Source organism: Martes martes (genome assembly GCF_963455335.1).
Source record: "Martes martes genome assembly, chromosome: 6".
Lineage (NCBI taxonomy): Eukaryota > Metazoa > Chordata > Mammalia > Carnivora > Mustelidae > Martes > Martes martes.
In genome coordinates, this window is record NC_137893.1 from 38079110 (window position 1) to 38101868 (window position 22759).

The following is a 22759-nucleotide window of genomic DNA, read 5'->3' on the forward strand; positions in this document are numbered from 1 at the left end:
TTCTCTAAGCCACAGTCTTAATTAATTAATAAGTAAATAAATAAATGAATAAATAACTTCTGTCATTTTAATATTTAATAAATTTAATTAATTAATTAATCAATTAATTTAATTAATTTAATTTTTAATATTTAACATTTTTAATATTTATACTGTTTTTATATTATATTACGTTTTAATATAATGGAAATACAAGTACACACAACATACATAGTGTATGGTAGGTCTCTGTATTGTGTCAGTTTAGCTAAGCTGAATCCAGAAACTAGGGAAACAGACTTATATAGACTGTTTAATCAGCAATAAGTGTCTCCATAATCCCAGAATTCTCTTCCCTAAACAGTGCTCAGTTAAAGCTGGTTGCAAGAGATACTTGCACAGGATTTGGAAAGTGGAAATGTTCTAGTCAACATGTTTACGCTCGGAAGGTCTTTGTCAATTCAGGCATTGTTGCAGTTGACCCACATTGTGGTGAATGTGCTAGATCAGATAGCCAGCATGCAGCGGCCATGTCTGCAGGTCCTGCAGCTCCAGCCAGTTCATCTTCAGCGTCACTGGATCACAGGCCCGGAGCCAGTGGAGCTCTGTAAGGAATACACCAGTCCTATTGCAGATCTGCCTATCTGCATCATCCATGATGGAGGCTTAAAAGCTGGGACAGGTGGATATAGGCTTCAGTGTGTCCTCCTGAGTTCCAGCTCATACCTATAGGTTCTGGTTTGTCCACGCTGTCTTCCATTTCACATTCGGATGTAGGGGGCAAAAGACTTCTATAGATTGCCTAAGCAGCTTCCGGGATCTCGTCAAAATGAATCCCTATGATAAATCCCTTGTATCTCTTGTGATGTCCTTGCTTCTCTGGTTAGATCATAACTGATACATTTGCTCCAAAATGTTAGTAATGAATGTAGACAATTTGGATTCTGAAATCACTCTTCTATGTTATTTTGAGTCTATCCTTTCCAGTCATTCCCATGAGCAACAACCTTAGAGTCTGATCATCTTTTCACCTGGATGATTCTGGCAGTTTCTTAACATAACTATCTATCTTCCCTTCTAAAAATTAGGAATAGATAAACAGAATCCCAGTAGACACTCTTGGAGGATTAGAGGTCACATATGGACTTAAAGCCATAACTTAAGGACAGTCACAATGGGCCAACCATGACCGAGTGGGTAATGAGAATCATCTGTTGAAAAATTAACTATCTTTTTGGTTTTTACCATGTTTTAGTAAAAGAGACAGGATGACTAGTGTTTGAGTAGGAAGACAAACATCCTGCTTGAGGTCCAAGAACAGATCGATGCTTTATCCTCACAGAATATCATGAAGAGCTTTGCGCACCTGTCTAATCATTTCATATCTATATTGTGTGATGACCATGCTATGCTGTTTTTGGTTAAATGTTCAATAAACTGTTCCTTCATTGCCAGATATCCATAAATATCTGTGTTCTTTTCTGTCATCTATTCTCAGAGTGATCTAAAAACTTTTGTCAGAGGGGAAAGGGGTGGAGGGATGGGTGAAGTAGGTGAAATGGATTAAAAAGTACAAACTTATTTATAAAATAAATTAGTCACAGGGATATAAAAATTCGGTATACTGAATATAGTCAGTACTATTTTAATAGCTTTGTATGGTGGCAGATTGTAACTATACTTATCATGGTGGTCATTTTGTAATGTGTATCAATGTTGAATCACTATGTGGTATACCTGAAACTAATATGTCAGCTGTACTTCAATAAGAAACAATATAAAACAAAACAAAAAACAAACCCTTTTCCCAATCTATTTTAAAAATATTTAAACACCAACTAACCTCTTTAGCGAGGCAGATTAATACACTTGTTTTCTTTCCATTCACTTGGACGGATCATTTCTTACACAGGCAATGTTCTCTGCTCTTTCCCTGCCAAAACATGGCTCAAAGCTTTCATCACAAATCATTGGTGATTGACCCAAATGTGACCAGTATCGACACAAATCAATGGGCATATGAGTTTATGTTAGAGAATATGAAGAATGATGAGAAAAGAAAGAGAGAAATTAGTTCTGTTATATCCTCATTCATTAGTCTTTATTTCAGCCAAAGTTTATAATCTTTTGATATACATTAAAGTGAAAAATTACACAGATTTTAAATTAAAGGACTAGCACTAAGAACTAAAATTAATTTTAATAAAAATAATTTTTTAAAATATGCAGAGAGGAAAATCATAGAAAAGTTGTGTACTAAAGAAGTAATTTCTTGGGAAAATATTAATGTTCAGATGTATATTTATTTTTTTCGGTATAACTCCCTCTCCCAGGATGGATTGTGACAAAAGATGTATGTTCAATAAACACTGGCTGACTGAATGACTGAATGGGTAAATCAAGTAGAGCTAAGTATAAATTAATCTTGTAACCAAAATTAATGAAATGACAATTACTTAAATTTGGGCTGCAAATATAAACATCAAGAGCTCCTTTGCATGGTGATTTTCCTCTGCCTGTAAAATAAATCCAATGCTTTAGCCTGGCATCCAGATCTTCCTGTATCGTGGATCTAATTTTATGTGACTCTTCCATTACTCTCTTGGCTAGTATTTAAGGGCAACTTCCTCTCACTTGGTCATGTCTTGTGTTATTCAGCCTTTAAACATGCACTCATTCTGACTGCTTTACCTCCATCCTCCTATGACTCTTACTCATTATATAAGAAAAGCTTTAAATTATATATGTATGTATGTGTGCACACACATGCACGTGCATATTTGTATGTTGATGTGTATATAGGCTTGATTTTATTTATACAGTGTATTTAAAGAAATCAATAGTCAGAAAACAATTGAATACATATAAGAGCAAGAGAAGGAAACAACTAATGAATGATTTTTGAGGATTTAGGAGAAAATGAAATCAAAAGTATAAAAAGGATAATTAACTTTGAAGAGTGGAAGTATTCCATTCAACTGAGACTAATAGGCAATGACGGGGATTGGGGAAGATATGGAGATCATTAGCTTGGGAATAGGACTTTTACAATATTAACTCTGAGAAAATGAGTTTTTGTTTTCTCTATGAATTAAGGGAAATGTCCTCTTTAGAGTGAGCAAAGCATAGATGGTCCTAGATATTATGTTGTCACTGAGAAATATCTGGAAAATATTATATAATGTCTTAAGGGCACTAGAAACTGCATATATTAGAAATGAGTTAGAAATTTCTCCTAAAATTGGGGCACCTGGGTGGTTCAGTGGGTAAGCCACTGCCTTCAGCTCGGGTCATGATCCCAGAGTCCTGGGATCGAGCCCCACATCGGGCTTTCTGCTCAGCAGGGAGCCTGCTTTCCTTCCTCTCTCTGCCTGCCTCTCTGCCTACTTGTGATCTCTGTCTGTCAAATAAATTAAAAAAAAAAAAGAAATTTCTCCTAAAATTTTTATATTCTGATTAATAACCTCAGTTTCCATTCATTCAAATCAGAAAATTATCACAGGCCATTGTTTTTTTCTTACTTCCACATTGAAAATAAATAATGGCATTTATTTTCATGGTTCTGTAGATTGGTTGAGAGGGGTGCTGAACTGGTCAGGGCATCCATGGTTAATTTTGCTGATCTTGGCTACGATCCTTCATGTGTCTGCAGCATGGTAGGCTCAGCTGACCTTGCCTGGATGGATTTGTTTCATGTGGTTTTCATTCTCCCTTGGACCTATAAATCATTCTCATGGTACTGGCAGAGGTGCAAGAGAATAAGACTATCCATGCAACTGTTTCCACCCCCATGCCTATTAATATTGCATTGAACAATGCAATTTACATGGCTGAGACCAGAGTTGAGATAGGGAGGCTTATAAATTTACCATGTTAATGTCATGTAAGTGAACCCTAAAACGTTACATGGCAAAAGTTATACATGCAGGAAGCAGTAAAGAAGTGGGAGCTACATGGTAAAGGGAAAACACACAGGAATCAATGAAGAATTGGGTATGTTAATATAATTTACCACTAAGAAATAGATCACACTTTCATTCAACATGTGCGCTATAGAACATAAAGCTGACAATGCTTTTGGAATTTAAACGGACCTGGTATTATATCTTGGCTCTTCTCTTTATTTGCTCAGTTTTGATAACTCTGAAATGAGGATGAATAATAATACCTACCCTATTATTCCTCTACAGTTTTGTTGAGATATAATTGACATTTAACATTGTGTAAGTTTAAGGTGTACAACCTGTTGACTTAATACACATATATCTTGGAAAATCGTTGACACCTTAGCTCTAGCCAACACCTCCATCATGTCACAAAACTACCATCTTTTTTTAAATTAGAACATTTACGATCTACTTTCAAGAATATAATACAGTATTATTAGCTATAATCACCATGCTAAAGCTTAGATCTCCAGGACTGGAAGTTTGTACTCTTTGACCAGTATCTCCCCATTTTCCCTAACCCCTGGCCCCTGATAATTACTATTCTTCTCTGTTGCTATGAGATCAGCTTTACAGATTTCAGGTGTAAATATCATACAGTATTTTTCATTCTCTGTTTGGCTTAGTTCACTTAGCATATTATCCTCAAGGTTCATTCAAATTGTTACAAATGACAAGATTTCCTCCTTTCTTTTTTTTTGTTTTTTTTTGTTTTAAAGATTTTATTTATTTATTTGACAAACAGAGATCACAAGTAGGCAGAGAGGCAGGCAGAGACAGAGAGAGGGGGAAGCAGGCTCCCCGCTGAGCAGAGAGCCTGACACAGGGGCTCGATCCCAGCACCCTGGGATCATGACCTGAGCCAAAGGCAGAGGCTTTAACCCACTGAGCCACCCAAGCGCCCCATTTCCTTCTTTCTTATGGTTAAATATACTTCATACCACAAACCTCAATACATATACATCAACCTCTTTATCCATTCATTTATTGACAGATTCTTGTATCATTTCCCTATCCTGGCTATTCTGAATAAAGCTGCAATAAACATATCTCTTTGAGATCCTATTTTCATTTCCTTTGGATAAATATCCAGAAGGAGAATTGCCAGACCATTCAGTAGTTCTATTTTTAATTTTTTGAGGACCATTTATACTATTTTCTATAGTGGCTGTACCAATTTACATTCCCATCAATAGTGCACAAGGGTTCTCTTTTCTCCACATTCTCTCCATCACTTGTTTACCTCTTGACTTTTCTCTGATAGCCATTTAGCAAGTATGAGATAATATTTTTATAGTTTTATTTGTACTTCCCTGATGATTAATGGTAAGCATCTTTTTCATGTACCTATTTATATGTCTTTATATAGCCATTTATATGTCTTCTTTTAAAAAAAAAGTCTATTCAGTCTCTGAGCCCATTTTTAAATTATATTGTTTGTTTGTGGGTTTTTTTGTTGTTGTTGTTATTCAGTTGTATGAAGCCTTTATTTTGAATATTAACCCCTTAAGAGATATATGATTTGCAAATACTTTCATTTTATTGATTTTTTTTTTTTTTTTTTTTTTTTTTTGCTATGTAAAAAGCATTTAGTTTAATGTAGGTCCATTTATTTATTTTTGCTTTAGTTGTTTGGGCTTTTGGTGTTATATCCAAAAAATCATTGACAGTACCAATGTCAGGGAGATTTTTGTCCACGTTTTCTTCTAGGAATTTTATGGGTTTATGTTTAATTGTTTAAACCATTTTGAGTTAACTTTTGTGAGCTGTGTAAAAAAGGTGTTCAATTTCATTTTTCTGCATGCAGTTATCCAGTTTTTCCAACATTCTTTATTGAAGAGACTACTGTTTCCCACTGAATATTATTGGTTCCTTTGTCATAAATTAATTTACCATGTATGCATGGGTTTATTTCTCATTCCCTATTCTGTTCTCTAGGCCTATATGTCTATTTTAAGCCAGTGCAATACTGTTTTGATTATAATAGCTTTGTAATACAGTTTGCAATCAAGAAGTGTGATGCCTCCAGCTTTGTTCTTTCTTAGAATTGCTTTGGCTTTGTGACTCTATACAAACTTTAGGATTGTTTTTCTATTTCTGTGAAAAATGACACCAGATTTTTGATAGGAATTGCATTGAATCTATAGATGACTTTAGGTAGCGTGGACATTTTAACAATAGTCCTTCCTTCAATCCTTAAACACAGTTATCTTTTTATTTGTGTTTTCTTCAGTTTCTCTCATCAAAGTCTTTGTCTTATAGTTTTCATTGTACAAATCTTTCACCCCCTTGGTTAAATTTATTCCTTGGTATTTTACTGTTCTTGATGCTATTGTGAATGGGATTGTTTCTTTTGCTTCTTTTCCAGTTATATTGTTGTTAGAGTATAGAAATGCAACTGATTTATGCATGCTGATTTTGTATTCTGCAACTTCACTGAATTTATTGATTAGGTCTAATAATTTTTTAGTGGAATCTTTAGGATTTCCTATATGTAAAATCATGTCATCTACACGGGTATGTGGTTGGCTCAGTCAGTTAAGCATCTGCCTTGGGCTCAGGTCATGATTTTGGGATCCTGGGATCAAGTCCCATGTCAGACTCCCTTCTTGGCAAGGAGTCTGCTTCTCCCTCCTCCTCTGCTCTCCCCCTCCCTTTGCTCATGTTCTCTTTCTGTCTCTCTCTCAAATAAATTAACATCTTTTTTCTTTTAAATCATGCCATTTACAAACAAAAATTGTTTTCTTTCTTCCTTTTCAATTTTGATGTTTTTTATTTCTTTGTCCTCCTGATTGCTCTGACTGGAAATTCCAATACTATATTATTATCTTGTTCTTGATTCTAAAGGAAGAGCTTTTCAACCTTTCACCATTGTGCATAAGATTGTCTGTGGTCTTGTCATACATGGCCCTTGTCATGTCGAGGTATGTTCTAAATCAATTTGTTGAACATTTTTACCAGGAAAGGATGTTGTATTTTATCAAATGGTTTTTCTGTCTCTGTTGAGATAATTGTATGTTTCTTCTATTTTTTATTTTATGAATGTGGTGTATCATATTTATTGATTTGCATATGTTGAACCATCCTTACATTCTGGAGGTAGGTTCCACTGGATCATTGTGCATGACTTTTTTAATGTGCTATTGAATTTGGTTTGCTAACATGTTGGGAATTTTGCATCTATATTCATCTAAGATATTCATCTGTAATTTTGTTTTCTTATAGTGTCTTTATCTGGTTTTGGTATCCAGATAATGTTGGCTTCATGAAATCTTACCTCCACATTTAATTCGTCTTCGGATATTCTTACAGTTTTTCTAACATGGCCTGTTCCTGCTATCTGTCTGTGCACTGCTTTCTGAACTCTCACTTCTGCTTTCACAGATGTATTATTCCTGCCAAGAGTGTTATTGTTAATCCCTAATTCCTTGTTTTCTCATTTTCTACTGCAAGCTCCTTATCTAGGTGGTGTACCAAACATTCTTTCCAAGAGGAATTCTGCTAACAGTGGTTGAGATAATACATTTTTGGCCTTTGATACATTTGTTTATGTGCCAATAACTTCCATTTGAGTTTGTCTTCCTTAAGGGGTCTTTGTCATCTCATATATTTAGCATCAAGCACATGGTAGATAGTCAAAACAACTGTTGAATAAACAAGAAATATTCATTTTTCAGGTCTAATGTTTCAGGTCTAATTATGTTGCCAAAAGATATTATGAGACTATAGTTAAAGTAAAAAAACAAAATAAACAAAACGAAACAAAAAACTCGCACCATGCTGGTGAAATATAAGCAAGAAGCCACTTTCTTTTTAATGTCTTTTCTGGATTAAAACACTTTATCTTGCTAAATAGTGGACTCTATTAATGATCAAGTCCCACAAGTTTTAAGTCACATTAAGTCAATTTTAAAACTTTAATTTCTACTTCCAGGATAAGCTAGACCTTTAAAAGAGAAGTGGAGAGGAGGGTTTTATTGTTCTCCAAACACTATCTTCTTCTTTTTGCCTATGCCTATGCCTCTCCTTTTGTTATTGCCCTTGGCAAGTAAGCTGTTCTTTTCTTTTTAATTATTCCTAACTTTAACTGACTTATTTAAAAAATCCCATATGAGTGACTGTGAAGCTGCTGGGCCTTTTTGTTTATTATTACTGTCTAGTTATATGGGTAAGCATCAGACATAAGAGAGTCAATTCTGAACAGCTCCTTTTGGCATCTGTGGTCTCCAATGAAGATTCCTTGTGGCTTAGCTGCCTTCTAGCTGACAGCATCAGTCCTCCTTTTCCTAATATCCAAATAGCTTCCCTCCATTTTCAGTGATACCCACCAATCCTGTAGTCCTTGTTTTCATTGACTTTTTGGGAACTAAAAACCTGACAGAGTGATCTTCACTCTCTTTCTTACACTCACTACTATTTCCTCATGAATCTTGAAACACAAAAAAGCCAAAAATTAAATTGTCTAACAAAGTAAGGAGGGAAATTATGGCTACTTTGAGATATTTTCCAAATGAAATTCTCTTACAGTCAATATAATGAATAATAATATATCAGTTATGTATTAAATAAGACAGCATGTCACATATTTAATATTGGTAAGATTTATTCCTTTAGGGTTTAAGGCTATGCAGACAGATGTCAAAGGAAAAAAACTTGACTCTGTGAACCTCTCCTTTTTAATGTTTAATTCCATCCCTATTTTAAAGGAAATTTAATTTAAGAGAATTATATCCATATGATTCAAGTTCATTTGTATGTAACTGACCAATGTGTTGTTTTACAAGGCCTGTTTGATGTCAAGAAAGCAAAGTGAGTCCCTTTTCCCCCTAGGCTTTGAAATGCATTTTTCCCCTTAGAAGTATTTGGCAGTTTATAAATCCCAACTACCAAAGACTGAACTTGGGTTTAAAATTAGAGGATTAAAACATGGAACAACATCCAAAAGGGCAGTAAATTTCAATTGAGAAAATAGACTTCAACATAATGATTTTTCATGTCTTTCTGCTTATTTTAATTTTTAATTACAGAAATAATTTCTTAAGCAAAAAAAAAATCTTAGTGAAAGCATTAGAGAAAAGCTCTATCATATTAGAAAAAGAAGAGTAATAAATAATTCATTAGATAAGAAAACTTTGAAAAGTTGGTGTCTTTGCCTGTTTTAATTATCTCCTTCCATGAAGAGGAAATATGTTATACTGAGAAAAACATGGACTTTGAAGTGGGACAGTTTATACTACTCTAACCTAAAAGACATGTGAATTCAGACACGTTTCAACCTTAGTTTCATCACTTAAGAAATGTGATAATATCACTAATATCTGAATATGTTCAATATGAGTTCATGCCTTTCCCTATACCTAACTTTTCTTTTACTTATATATTTTTAATATGTACTATAGAGACTATCAATCTTATAGTTGATTGTGTGTTCTTCATTGATATTTTTACAGGAATGTTTAAAGGTACACTTCAAAAAAAAAAAACTTTTAACAACTCTAAAAGAACACATTGTTTTATTTTTATGTGCTGACTTTAATTTTTTTCCAGTCTTGGTTTTCTTTGATACCCTTAACAATTTTTAATTGTTTTGAATCAGATATATTTTGTAAGATGTTTTGGATCAGTCAGGTTGAAAACATGACAGATGCACACGTACATGCATAAACAGTTCTGAGGCTATACCTATATGGTGTAGAGGAGCTACAATTTACCTTGAGAATTCAGAATATAACAGAGCAAGGGCAGAATATCTGAGAAAAAGTGATCAAGACCCATGTTCACATTGAAAGGTAAAATCAATCTCTCCCATCCATGATTTGCCAAATCATTTTTAGACTCTATCTTAAATTGCTTTTTTTCCCCTAATATATATACATGTTGCCACATTTTTACACAGTAACTGACTGACCTTCAAATTCACATAGTTCGGGTATATAAGCAGTCAGCCAGTACTACAGCAAGATGTCTGGGCAGGCTCACAGAGAAAAAACATCACTGATACCATTTGTAACAATTCTTCTACATGGGTTGGGACAAGAAAAGAGAAGCAACTGACTCTCTTCAAGATTTCAGTTTTCTTACAGTTTTCTCCTTGGCCTCAATTTATTGTGTTATCATATTATAAAATAAGTAGGAGGTAGAGAATAAATATTAATTGAATAAAAAGAAATGGTTACCAACGAGAGTATTCCTACCATTGGTATGGCTATAGATCAATACTCTTATTTCCTGTCATAAAACATAGTAACCAAGACCAACAATGCAGCTAGCCAGCAACATGTTAGTATAGCTATACATTTCTCTTAAGTCATTAAATTGTACTTTAAAAGGACAGTGCCTATTCCAGATGTAGTTACTATTGGAATTAAATGAATAAATAACCTATAAGTAAATAAATGAACTGTGTAAATAAATAAATGAATGAGATGTAAGTATGAAAAGAGAGGATGTTTCAATTAATTTGAGTGACTAGGAAAAATCTCAAAACTGAGTCACTAAAACAAAACAAAACAATAGTATTGAATTAGATGTGGGTGAGAGAACTAGAAAAATACATTAAGATTACATCATCTTTCTTTGTAAAAATCCCCTGTGTTAACCAACTTGTTTGCTTAACTGACCAACCGGTGGTCCCAATTGTGCTGTTTAAGACATGTACTCCAAGTATTTGGTGTTGGAATGAAAGTAATTGATTCAATTCATTCATCCAAACCAATGGAACAGACGCTCAGTAAGCAGTTGATTGTATCAGGGCACATTTGCTCTCTTTCCAGCCTTAGACAATGTCTGATTAGGCACAGCTCAACTGTACCCAGCCATGCATTTCTGAAGCCATAAAAATGAGATTTCTGCATAAATTACTCTCTTCAAGAGGTGTTTTTTAAATAGAAGGTTTTTGAAATTTTGACAGATTTTGGAGTGTTTTCTTTTTGGTCCCAAAGCAGCTAACAGTTTTATATTCCTTCACTCCCATATAGAGACACCTTTTGATTCTGTCTTGCTGTCAAAGGTATCCCAGTAATATACATTGGATATCTAGAGATTCTTGGAATCCTCCTTCCATTGCACACACCACACTTGTGCATAGTTGCATTCTCTGGGTTTAGGCTCCTTATCTGATACCACTCACATCTTACTTTTTCTTTCCATTCCCACAACTTGTTAGACTCTGATTTTCCATGGAAGAGAAAAAAAAGAAAGTAAATTTTGTTTATATGTGTAAATAGGCATAGAGATGGTGGAGATATGTCCAGAAATAATCCAACAAGGAAAATATGTATGAGAAAACACCATTTAATTTCAACCCCTATTTCTTTGAGCATACTCTCCTTTCCGTTTCTGTTTCAGTTTAATCCTCTCAATAGCAAGCTTCCTACACATAGACCTTGCTCATGGCTCTTCATGATGGGACCTAGTGCAGCTTGTTTCATGACATCTTTTCTGTTCTACCTCTTCTTGGCCCTCTTAGTACTATTTTCTGTTTTGTTTGGCCTTGCTTGCAAATCCATTCAGTATTAACTTAATATTTTTATATGTCTTCCTAGGTCAACAGATTTAAAATTTAGCTCATCTCTCTGATTGCTAGTCTTACCATTGAATCCAGTTCTCACTCTGCTTGAAAGCTCTACAGCTACAAGCTAGCTCCCCCAATTTCCCTTCCCTAGCTTATCTTATAGAATCCTGACAAGTACAGTTCTCTTTATCCAGCTTTCCCAAGGTATGTATTAAGAGCAAGTTTTATGAAGGGAATGGTATCCAAAGTAAACTTGAAAAGTAAAAGTTAAACATGATCTTTAAGGGAAAAGGAAAGATAGATATCTCTGTCAATTGAGTCTTATTGACACACTTTCATGTGAACACTGTGCTTCTGTTAACATTAAAATTCTCTTCTTTCTCTCCAGTTTGGCTCTGTGAGATCACATCTATTTTCATAGCATTAAATACCATCTGTAAGATGAAGACTCTCCTTTGAATTATATAACTTCATTCTAAATTCCTCCTTGACATTTTCATTTGGATGTCTCACAGATCTCACACTTAATACATCCCATACTGAACTCTTAATTTCCCTTAAAGTTTATGGTTTACTGATGTCTTCCTTTCCTCAGTAAATAATGTGACCATCCACACTATGGGCATGATTGGATCCCAAATCTAGTAGTCATCTTTGATTATTCCCATCCAAGGGTTCTATCTGTGTTGTTTATTTTGGTAAGAACTTAAAAAAACTGACATACAGTAGATGCTCATTAATAACTATTGACTGATTGGAAGTCAAAGTTGCCATTATCTTCCCCTGGATTTCTGTATTGGCCACTCCATATTCCTACTCTTATACTTTCAAAGCCATTCTCCACATAGCAAACAAAATGAACTTTTCTATGGTAACAGGATATTTAGAAAAACCATAATGGCGCAGAGCCAGAGACCACAAACTAAATAGTAAAAACAAAACAAAACAAAACAACAACAACATCAACAACAACAAACAGGTGCTAAAATCCAAAAAGAGTGCCCCCAAACTGAGTAGGACCTAATCATGAACTACCAGGACTGTCCTCACCAAAATCAATTCCTTCACCAGCCTCCAAGTCTTTCAAGTCAAGAGTTGTTGGCCTGACAGGAATTGCAGTCACTTTGTCTGGTGTGGAAAAAGGGAAAAAGTATGTTCTCAGCATCCCAGAGCCAAGTTGGCCTGTATCCTACCCAAGATGCTTATTCAGCTTAAGGGAATACAACTGTGAGTGGGAGTTTAGGAGTCTGAGGGGCAGGATGAAAGACTATAGCAGCAAGTGGATTCCTCATGTGTCTGGACACAGCCATGGACAAGCTCTCCAGAGCCCTTTGAAGAGTTCACAATACCTCTGAAAACACTAGCCCTTGAAGTTCTGCTGTGGCTTTAAGGGCCAGTTACTGGTAACCCGTGAAGCAGCGAAAACTACTGATGGGTAAAGTAAAATAGACCATGAAAAGAAAGGTCTACAGATGTCCTATAACCACAAAACCAACTCCCCTCACCCCAGTCTCACTCTGTACCATCAGGGAGCTGGTTCCAGCCCATACTTAAGTCAAGGGAGAAGATGCAGATTACAAATTTGAGAACAAAGATTTAAATTGGCCTAGGCTTTTAATACCTCAAAGTGAGTACTTCCCTCAGGGTTTTGTTTGTTTTCAAAAGAACATAAAAGAAGGTGTTACTAGACTGTGATTAAGAATAGATCAAATTCAAAGCAAAGTTATATCATCAAACAATAAATTAGAAAATAGATTCAGATTATTCCATGCTTTTGCTCAAAATTCTATAGCTTTCCATGGCTTTCTATTACTTTTAGAAAAAGTCAATTTCCTGGTCAGGCTGGCAGCTCCTGGTCATCTGGACCTTGGCAATTTGTACATCTAGTGTAAACTCTGTTTTCTAGCCAGACTGACTTTCTGGTTTCTAGTTCCCACCACCTTCTTTTCCATCTCAGGGGGCTTTTGTCATGCTTTTCCACTAACTGCATTGTCCTTCCCTGAAGTTTTTAAGGCCTTTTCTACTAGGATTTAGCTTAAAGTGAACTTTTCAACTGCTTTATGTGACACCTGCACCCCTACTTGTACCTGAACCAATCTTCCCCTTCCCCAAATGCATCCCCAATTCCTAACATAGTACCTAACACATAGTATAGATTCAATAAATGAAAGAGTTACCACCATGAAAAGAAAAATTACCAGAAACTTCATGTCTCATACATTTTTTTTAAAAAAAGAATCTACTTAGCAAACCTCTTTCTTGGAAGAGATTAGCATTTCTGATAAAATATTTTATTTTGTGATGGAGATAAATGATATTATGACCTAATGAGAAGTTACTAACTCACCCATTAAGCTGCCTTTCAATTGACTATGATCTTTTACCTTATTTTTTCCCTTATCTTTCACCTCTTATTATCTAACTATTCCCTTTTCTTATAAGATGTCCTTTCCAAGAAGGAATTTTGAAACAGGCCTGCATGAGGCTCTCATCTTGCAGTAAGCTATATATAAACTTTGACATGTACAAATAATTGACTTGTAAAAAAAATTTTTTTAATTGTTGAAATAATCCATACATGTTTACCATCTCATGAGGACCCATTCAAGGAAAGCCAGTGCCATGAGAGAATCAAAAACAAAAACAAAAACAACAAATGTGGTGTTGAGATTATTTGTGTTTCTCCAATTTTTTTGATGTTGTGATCAACCAGTGAGGTTTTGCTGACACTCAGCAAACTGAGCTCGTTTTCAGAGCCCTTGTTTATCAAAGTTTTGTGGCCAACTTAACGATGTTTGTTCTGTTGAATTTGGGAGCAGTCCAAATTAAGGATCTGAATATATGGTTTTGGTCAGGAGTTAAACACTCTTCAGAGTGAGAGTCTACAGAAGTAGTGTGATATTGGGGGCGTCTCCACAGGGCTGTACAATTGGTTTCTTGTCAGTGTTTTATGTCTGAGGAATTCCTGGATCTTTGAGGAATCACATGCCTAATTATAGCTGACCACTGTTTTATATTTGAGAAAGCTCAGGATTGTTTTTGAAGAATCCCATGGCTGGGATTATATTGTGATTAAAAAATGACCAACTCTTTAGAAAGGTTGGGATGGTTGTGTAATTAATTCAGAAATATTTTGGCTGTGGGAAGTTATTTTGTGTTTTGCCTGCAGGGTTTTGTTTGTGGATGTGTTTATGTCTGTTTTTGCAGTTATCTTTAGCTAACTGCATAATGGCTTCAGCAGGCTTTTTTGTATATTTGCCTGTCTCTGGAAGCAGTTATTTGGAGTCCTTTTATTTTGATGGTTAATGAGATGCTTTGGCAACCTTATGTTTAGAAGTTAGATCCTCACCTAACCAATTGTACAGAGAACCAGAATAAGAGAATCTAGGCACGTTTAGACTTTCCTTTTCCATATCCACTTTAACAGTGATCAGCTAACCATTGTCTTTTATGGAAAATGCCCCTACTAAAGAACAGATTTGATTTGGCCTCTGTAGTCTTTCTTCTTCTGGAAGTCTTGAAATGAAACATTTACATATGCCATTGTTTTCTCTATGCACCTAAAAAGTATTGTTGTTTGAAGTTTGTTTTATTCTGTTTTGTTTTCACTTATATGCCTGCTTATTTTTATATTGAAATGAGCTGTTTATAACTCTTTTTTCTCAAATGAAGTATAAATTGTTATGTCAGAGACTTTACTCTTCATTTACCTCTGGCACCAATAGGTACCCAGTAAATATTTATTAAATAATTAAATCTGCCTTTTTCACAATTCTATCTAATGTTCAGCATAAAGCTTACAATATAGTAAGTAACTAGTTTTTGAATGAAAGATCTAAAATGAATTCTAGTAGTTACATAAATTTCATCTAGTACCTACATAAATTTGTCTACCTATATAAATGTCTTTGCTGATATAGTAACATACTAGAGACAATTTTCTATATCACCCTTCTTCACTCTCTTTTCTGACCACAGTCAAACCATCAACAAACTTTATCTCAGAGTCCTAGTGTTTACTGTAGTTTTGGTATCACCTTCTGGTCCCTTTAGTTTGAAGAATTCTTGAATTACCCTCTTTCCTTTTGGACTTGTCTCTAGTTCAGCTCTTGGTTCTTTCTGTTCACTTGTCTGATTTTGCTGTCTTAGAAGTTTTCCCACCAAACCTTAATGTAAGGGAATCCACAACCTAAGTACTGATACTATTTCTAGAAATTAGGTACTAAGGAATAAAAAAGGTAGATAGACTTGGCAACCAGCTGATGACTCAAAATCCTAGGAAATTTTCCATGTAATGACAAGATCCTGGCAAAAATCTTACACTTTTTAAAACAGACTGTTTTAAAAATTCATAATTTTAAAATTTCAAGAAGTTTTAGTACCTTATAAAAAAGAAGTATTAATTTGCCATCAAGATAAACTAGCTTTCCTATGCCACAATCACAAAACCAAGTTAAGTCTTTATAAAAAGGTGATGCAATGATATTTTTTAGAGTAAGAGAAAAAACAACTTTTATTTTAAAGTATGATATCTGAAATAATGAAAATGTGTGTTTATCAATTTACAAGCTTTAGGATGTATATTGTCTTACGTGTCATTATTTGTTACTTTACTGAAAATCCAGGCATTTTTTTAATGTTTCCAGTTTCTATCTAAATCTGAGTTAGTTAACATCTAGTATAAAATTAGTGAAGGGAAGGGATTTTGGGGCTGTGACTTCAAGGGCAAACTGTACTACATAATAATATAAGAAAGCTTTTTCATTAAGGGCAGACTTGCAACTCTGGAAAGGCTGTTTTACTTAGTAAAGCATTCATTTTATAAATTTGTCTATAGAATTCACAGTCTCTAAAAATTATTTTTGTTTATAAGAAAAATATAAGAATATATTTGTGATTATTTCTTTGCTTCACATTGTAGTCATATTACTGGATCCAATTTATTCTCCCATTTTTTTCTTAAAATATTTCTATTACTCCATCAGAACTGGTCTCCTCAAAGTCAACAGAGACCTTTGTGCAGCTAAACCTGATAGTAATTTGTCATTACACAAATTATTTGATTTCTCAATAGCATTGGGAAAGTTTATCATTCCTTAGTCCCTGATAAACTTTCTTCTTTTAAATTTAGGATAGCATTCTTTCTTCTGGTTTTATTCCTATATCCCTTCTCTCTCCTCAGTCACCTTTTCTGGTTTCCATTTCTCTCAAATCTCTAATAATCAAAAATTGTAGAGCTTCTTTTGGTCCTCTTTTTCATCTACTTTCTTGTACCTCTCATCTCTCGATGGTTTTGTCCAGTATCATGAGATTAAATGTCCAGATAAGTATTTCCAGATCTCTCTCCCAAGCTTTAGCTTAATTTCTCCATCCAACTGCCTGGGCTCCTACCCTGTTGAAAACAGGTATTTCACATTTTTCATGCCCCAAACTAAACTCCATTAAATTTCACTGTCTCCAACTTTTCCCAGCTCTATTGATGACAATCATGCTTCCTGCTTCCTCTCTGTCTCTCTCTGGCTGATCATGGATTCCTCCCCCCATAACTCACATGTAATTTGTCTTAGCCTTGGAAATAGTCATTCACTGCTGCTATTCTGGCCCTGGGCTTTGTAATTTCTGACTCTGATTACTACAATGACTTCCTTGCTCCTCTGGATGCCCCCATCCTTCTGCTAGAGTTTAATCTCAAACAACAATCAGAGTCATTCATGAAAAATGTATGTCAGGTTATGCCACTCCTCTTCACAAAATTCAACTATTTCATTCAGAATAAAAATTTAAGTTCTTAAGGTAACTTTAAAACCCTACATAATTTTCTTCCACTGCATCTCTGAATTCATTTCCTTGAACGCTTCCCCTTGTTCTTCATTACAGTTAAATTTGACTCATTATTTTCCAGACACAACAGGCATGCTCTCATTTTAGGATTTTTGCATTGCTTGCACAGTAGTTTCTCTTCTGCAGTTTCAGTTACCTGAGGTCAAATGTGGTCTAAAGCCGATGGTCCTCCTTCTGACTTATTGTCAGAAGGTCAATAGTAACCTAACACTATGACACAATGCCTATGCTGTTCACCTCATTTCATCTCATCACAGGCATTTTTATCACCTCACAGCATCACAAGAAGAAGGTTGAGTATAGTACAATAAGATATTTTGAGAAAGAGACTATGTTCACGTAACTTTTATTACAGTATATTTTTATAACTGTTCTATTTTATTAGTAGTTATTGTTAATCTCTTACTGTAACTAATACATAAGTTAAACTTTATCACAGATATGTATGTATAGGACAAAACATAGTATACATAGGGCTCAGTACTCTTGTGGTTTCAGTTATTCACTGGGTTCTTGGAACATGTCCTTTATGGATAAAGGGAGACTTGTATTTTTTACAGTACTCTCTCCCCAAGTACCCACTATGCTAACTCTCTCAACTCCTTCAAATCCTTCTTCAAAAATTACTTTCTCAAATGAAGCCTAGTTTGACAATCTTATTTAAACACTCTTTATAGTTCTTACTTGACTCCATTCTCTGTACCTTCTTCCCCATATCACTTAATATTTTCTAAAGCCCAAAAACTTACGTATGTTTATTGTCTGCCTCCTAACATCAGAATATAAACTCCAAAGAAAGTTGTTCTCTTCGTTGATTTTCTTGCTGTTATGTTTCAAAAACTAGCAAAAGTTCTCGCAATGAGTAAGTACTCCATAAATATTTTTAAATGACTGCATGAATGATGTATTCAAACTTTTTCACAAGAGCCATGTCCCCAGAATGCAGCTAAAACTTTATCTTTGAGTGGGAGGAGTTGTTAAAAAAAATGGAACCATACTGGTCTTTGGTGTCCTATATATAGTGATATTTAAAATTGAATCAGACCTTTGTGGAAGAGAGTGATATATTGACTTTCTTTTATTTATTGTATTGACTGACTGAAGCAAAGTAACACCTCAAGGTAATGGCCAGAGTTTCCTTAGAAAGTAGCAGACACCTATTTATATGAAGAAGTATATCTTGAGAGACATGAGTAATAAGGTTTTGGTCCTACTCACTGGACCTGGCAGAGATAAGAACTCAGATGGTAACTAGGTGCTGAGTAGAAGAGTGCTGAAAATCACTTCCATTTTCAGGTAGACAAGTCACTTCCATGAGAAGGTTCATGAGCTTGAAATATAGTCATAAAATGAGAGGAAGTAGGGAACTGACTGTGATCAAAGGAAGGAAAGCTAGGAGCTGGACATAGAACTACCTATTAGTGGAACCCTATAAAGAGTTTGCAGCTTTGAAATAGAAGAGTAGCACTTCTAGTGGTTAATTGTAAATTTATCTATAGTGTCATTAAATTTTTAAAATCTTTTAGCTTACAGGTAGATTTTGTTAACTCTTGGGTAGCCTAGACTATTTTTTTCATTATGTAAAATGGAGAAAATAATCTAATCCTACACATGAGCCAAAGAAATATGGGGGAGGGCAGCTGCAGCCTGAGAAAATCCAAATTCAAGACAGTAGAGATATTATGCTATAGAGGAGGACAAGCAGAACTGAAGTCTATAACCAGGTAGTAGGCTATGAATGCAAATTTGAGCCAGGGCAGTTTAGCAGAACATGTTAACATTACCTAGAGATTTCTCAAAACATGACTGGAGACGACAAATGATTCACTAAGCTTTCTATAGAACAATGATAAGGAGATTCAGGTTTATATGCTCAAGCATTGAAAAGGAATATGGCTGATGGGCTGATGACTTTGGGGAAATTTGTATTATATTTAGAATGAAAAACCTTGACAATGTCTTGAGGCAGAGTATAAACATCAAGTTAAAGTGGTAACATTGACGACCTGAGAGGACATTTAATTGTACAATGGGTAAAGAACAAAAAAATACTTAATTAAAGAAAATAATAAAAACAAAAAAAAATCTACTTTTGAGATGGCTCAAAGAAAAACAAAAGATATTATAAATATGAATATTAGAATGTGGAGAAATGGGATTTAATGTAAATTCAACACTGGTAATTTCTATTCTCCTAAAGGAAGGAGGTAACCTTAGCAGAATAAAGAAGGGAGACAAGGTAATTCTTGGAAAATTAGGAGAACTGCTACAATTTTTTTAAAAATGAAAAAATATATTCACCCATGAGGATTTAAACTTAAAAAAAAAGCAACTCAATATACTTCAGTGAAAAATAATCACTTCGTTATCTAACATCCCCAAGTGCTTTTGTCATCTACCTATATATAAATATATATGTAAAACACATATAATAACAATAGTGTATATGAACAGTTATGGAGAATAGTTATGGAGACTATAATTATATTCTATTATATCAACTATTTTATGATGTATAACAGCAAAATGTTTATAAATATATTTACACAAAACAGAAAAAAAGTATATAAAATTCAGCAAGATGTATCTACCCTCCCAATTTTTTATAACTGATTTCTTTCATTATAAAATTGTGTAAATGAGCCAGAGACATCTTAATGTTGATACTGCTACCTTTGTAAAGACGGTGGAAGAAAGCAGAGTAAATATGCTATAAGCAATCCTTAGGATTCTGAATAATCTCTGGGTGTGGAGAGATGAGAGTGGCTCACAATTTACTGGTGGTGGATATTGAAGTGAATATTTCGGGACCCCTGTGAGCAATTCTGTCTTTTTTATTAGACTTTCTTACGTAAGGTTTTGTTTCAAAGGCTGTCTTAAAGGATGACAACAATGGTATAGAAATAGAGCAATACATATGCATAGAAAATCTGAATATACTTAACATCTATTAAGGTATTAAGGAGAGCATGTATTGCATGGAGCACTGGGTGTGATGCATAAACAATGAATCTTGGAACACTGAAAAAATAAAATAAAGTTTAAATAAAAAAGAAATTAATGACATATTAATACTATCCTTCAAATTAATCTAAACATAAACCTGTTAATTTTACATTAAATTTTGCTTAACTGTTTTTTATGAATTTAACTGACCTCTAAATTTCCTCTTTTTTTCCCAAAATTAGTGATTAAGCTCATATGTTTGGATTGACAACTGATTTAATTATCCCTCAAATGACATCAGATAGATTTAGCTGAAGAGACTCAGGTGAGGTCTATGGAAAATAAACAATTATTTTGAACTCTGGGTGGTCACATTCATCCAAAGTACTTGCTTTTCCCATTTAATGGTAAATACTTTCTTTCTAAAATTTTATAAGAATTTAATTTAACATATAAGCATATAAATTATTTGGATATGGCATTTGTAAAATAATTTAAAAAGTCAACAAGCATAAAATGAGTAGTCCATAAATGTTAGCTCCTTATTTGTAATTCATTATTAGGATTTTTAAAAATCAGATTTGGTATAATTTGCTTATTATTTTCAAGTTCACATGAATTTCTTTTCTGTTTATCACTTTTATGAATGACTACTCTAATTTTCACTTTCACTGAATCACTTTCATTTAAACATCAATAAAGCTTGCATTGTAATATTTCAACATTTATATGAATAAATAAATTTTAAAATTACATGCACTCATTTAAAGGACCACAAGAAATGTTTTCCCATTGTGCTTTCTGCATTATGCTTAATGTAATGTGTGCCCTGCAGAAAGACTTCTTGCGAGCCTGTAGGTCACTGATCTGAGAAACAAATGAGACAGAGGTAGAAGGCAATAAAAAATGATGTGCATTATTTATTATTTATTTTATATTTATTTTTAATATTTTGCAAATATGCACTGATGGGGCAAATCTCTGAGTTTATTTGCAAAAATTAAATGAAAATAATACCAAACACAGATGCTGTATATCTATAATAAGTAGAATAATAGATAATTTTTATCCTTCCCTCACTTGGAAAGAGATCAACAGATACTAAAAGAAGCAATTAGAATACTCTCAAATTCTTGGAAGCTGAAAAAAGAATTCAGAATAAGTTCTTTTCCATTTTCTTCCTTCAAAGCAAGAGGAGACTTTCTATATACTTTATGTAAGGTAGAAAACATTTGCATATATGTAGTCTAATTTTTTTTGTTTTGTTTTTCTAAAAGCTCTATGTGAGAAAGAGCTTTATTGTTGTTGTTGTAATCATGTCAATTTATTTTTATGGAGTTCAGTTTGTGTTAAGGAGCTTACTAGACTTTAATGCATATGAGAAATGCTATGAGAACTAAGAATAACGATCATGAACCTGTATTCAAGAGATGTTCAAAGTTAGGCAAGTGGAATCAGCTTGCAGGCAGGTAATTTGTGATATATTCCAGTCTTTGGAAGAAATCAAGATTGCTGCTAAACTGGGAATACAATTAATTAGAAAGCATACTTGATGACATAACAGTTGAGCTGCTTTAATATGATCCATCACCTGTGATTACCCTTCCCATAGTCCTCATGCCCTTTCTGATTCTCCTAAGCCTGTTTCCCCACACTGTAATTCTGATCAAACTGCCCAGGTCTCTCTCTGTTACCACCTTCGAGGCATCAAAAACTCTTGTTCAGTTGAATGCTTATGGGTATTAAAAAAAAAAAAAAGCCCAGCTAAAAGTCTCCTAAAAAATGAGAATATTTAATTAAACTCATATTGCAATAAGCTAGAAGGTAGACAGTTCCAGAGTTGGGCAATGGCTCTCAGCCCTAGAGTGGGTCCGGACCCTTCCTGGGATGGCTGCTGTCTGAGAGTGCCCACCTGAGGGACAACCCTCACATGGAGCCTCCCCCACAGCCCCAGCCACCAACACACTGACACCCATGGTGGAGAGGATTGGGGTAGATATAGCTAGACCTTTCGTCACCTCACGAACTACCCCTTCAGTCCATTAGTTAATTGAGATACAACTTCTTCACATGGTTAACCCTCAACTTCTTTTTAAGATTTATTTATTCAAGTAATCTCTAGACCTATGTGGGACTCAAACTCACAACCTTGATGTCAAGAGCCTCTCACTCCTCTGACTGAGACAGCCAGGAACCCCCTAACCCTCAACTTCTTAAGAGCAAAGAGGAAAGAATTGTCAAGCCATGGTGACTATCAGTCTTAAGCAAATATTCCAAATATATATGGAACAGAAGAATAGCATTAGGTAAAACTGTGGATTGCATAGATCAAAGGGCTGACAATGGTGGACAATACTAAATATCAGTGGTATTGACTTTATATTCACATTGGTTGATGAAAAGCCATACAAATGGGGAACTGAAATGCTACCCCATATGATAAGATTGTCACAGAAATTTCAACATAAACAAGACTAAGTTTTCTCTGGGCCATTATCCCAGGTTCTATCATTTCTCCACACATGCTTGAGGG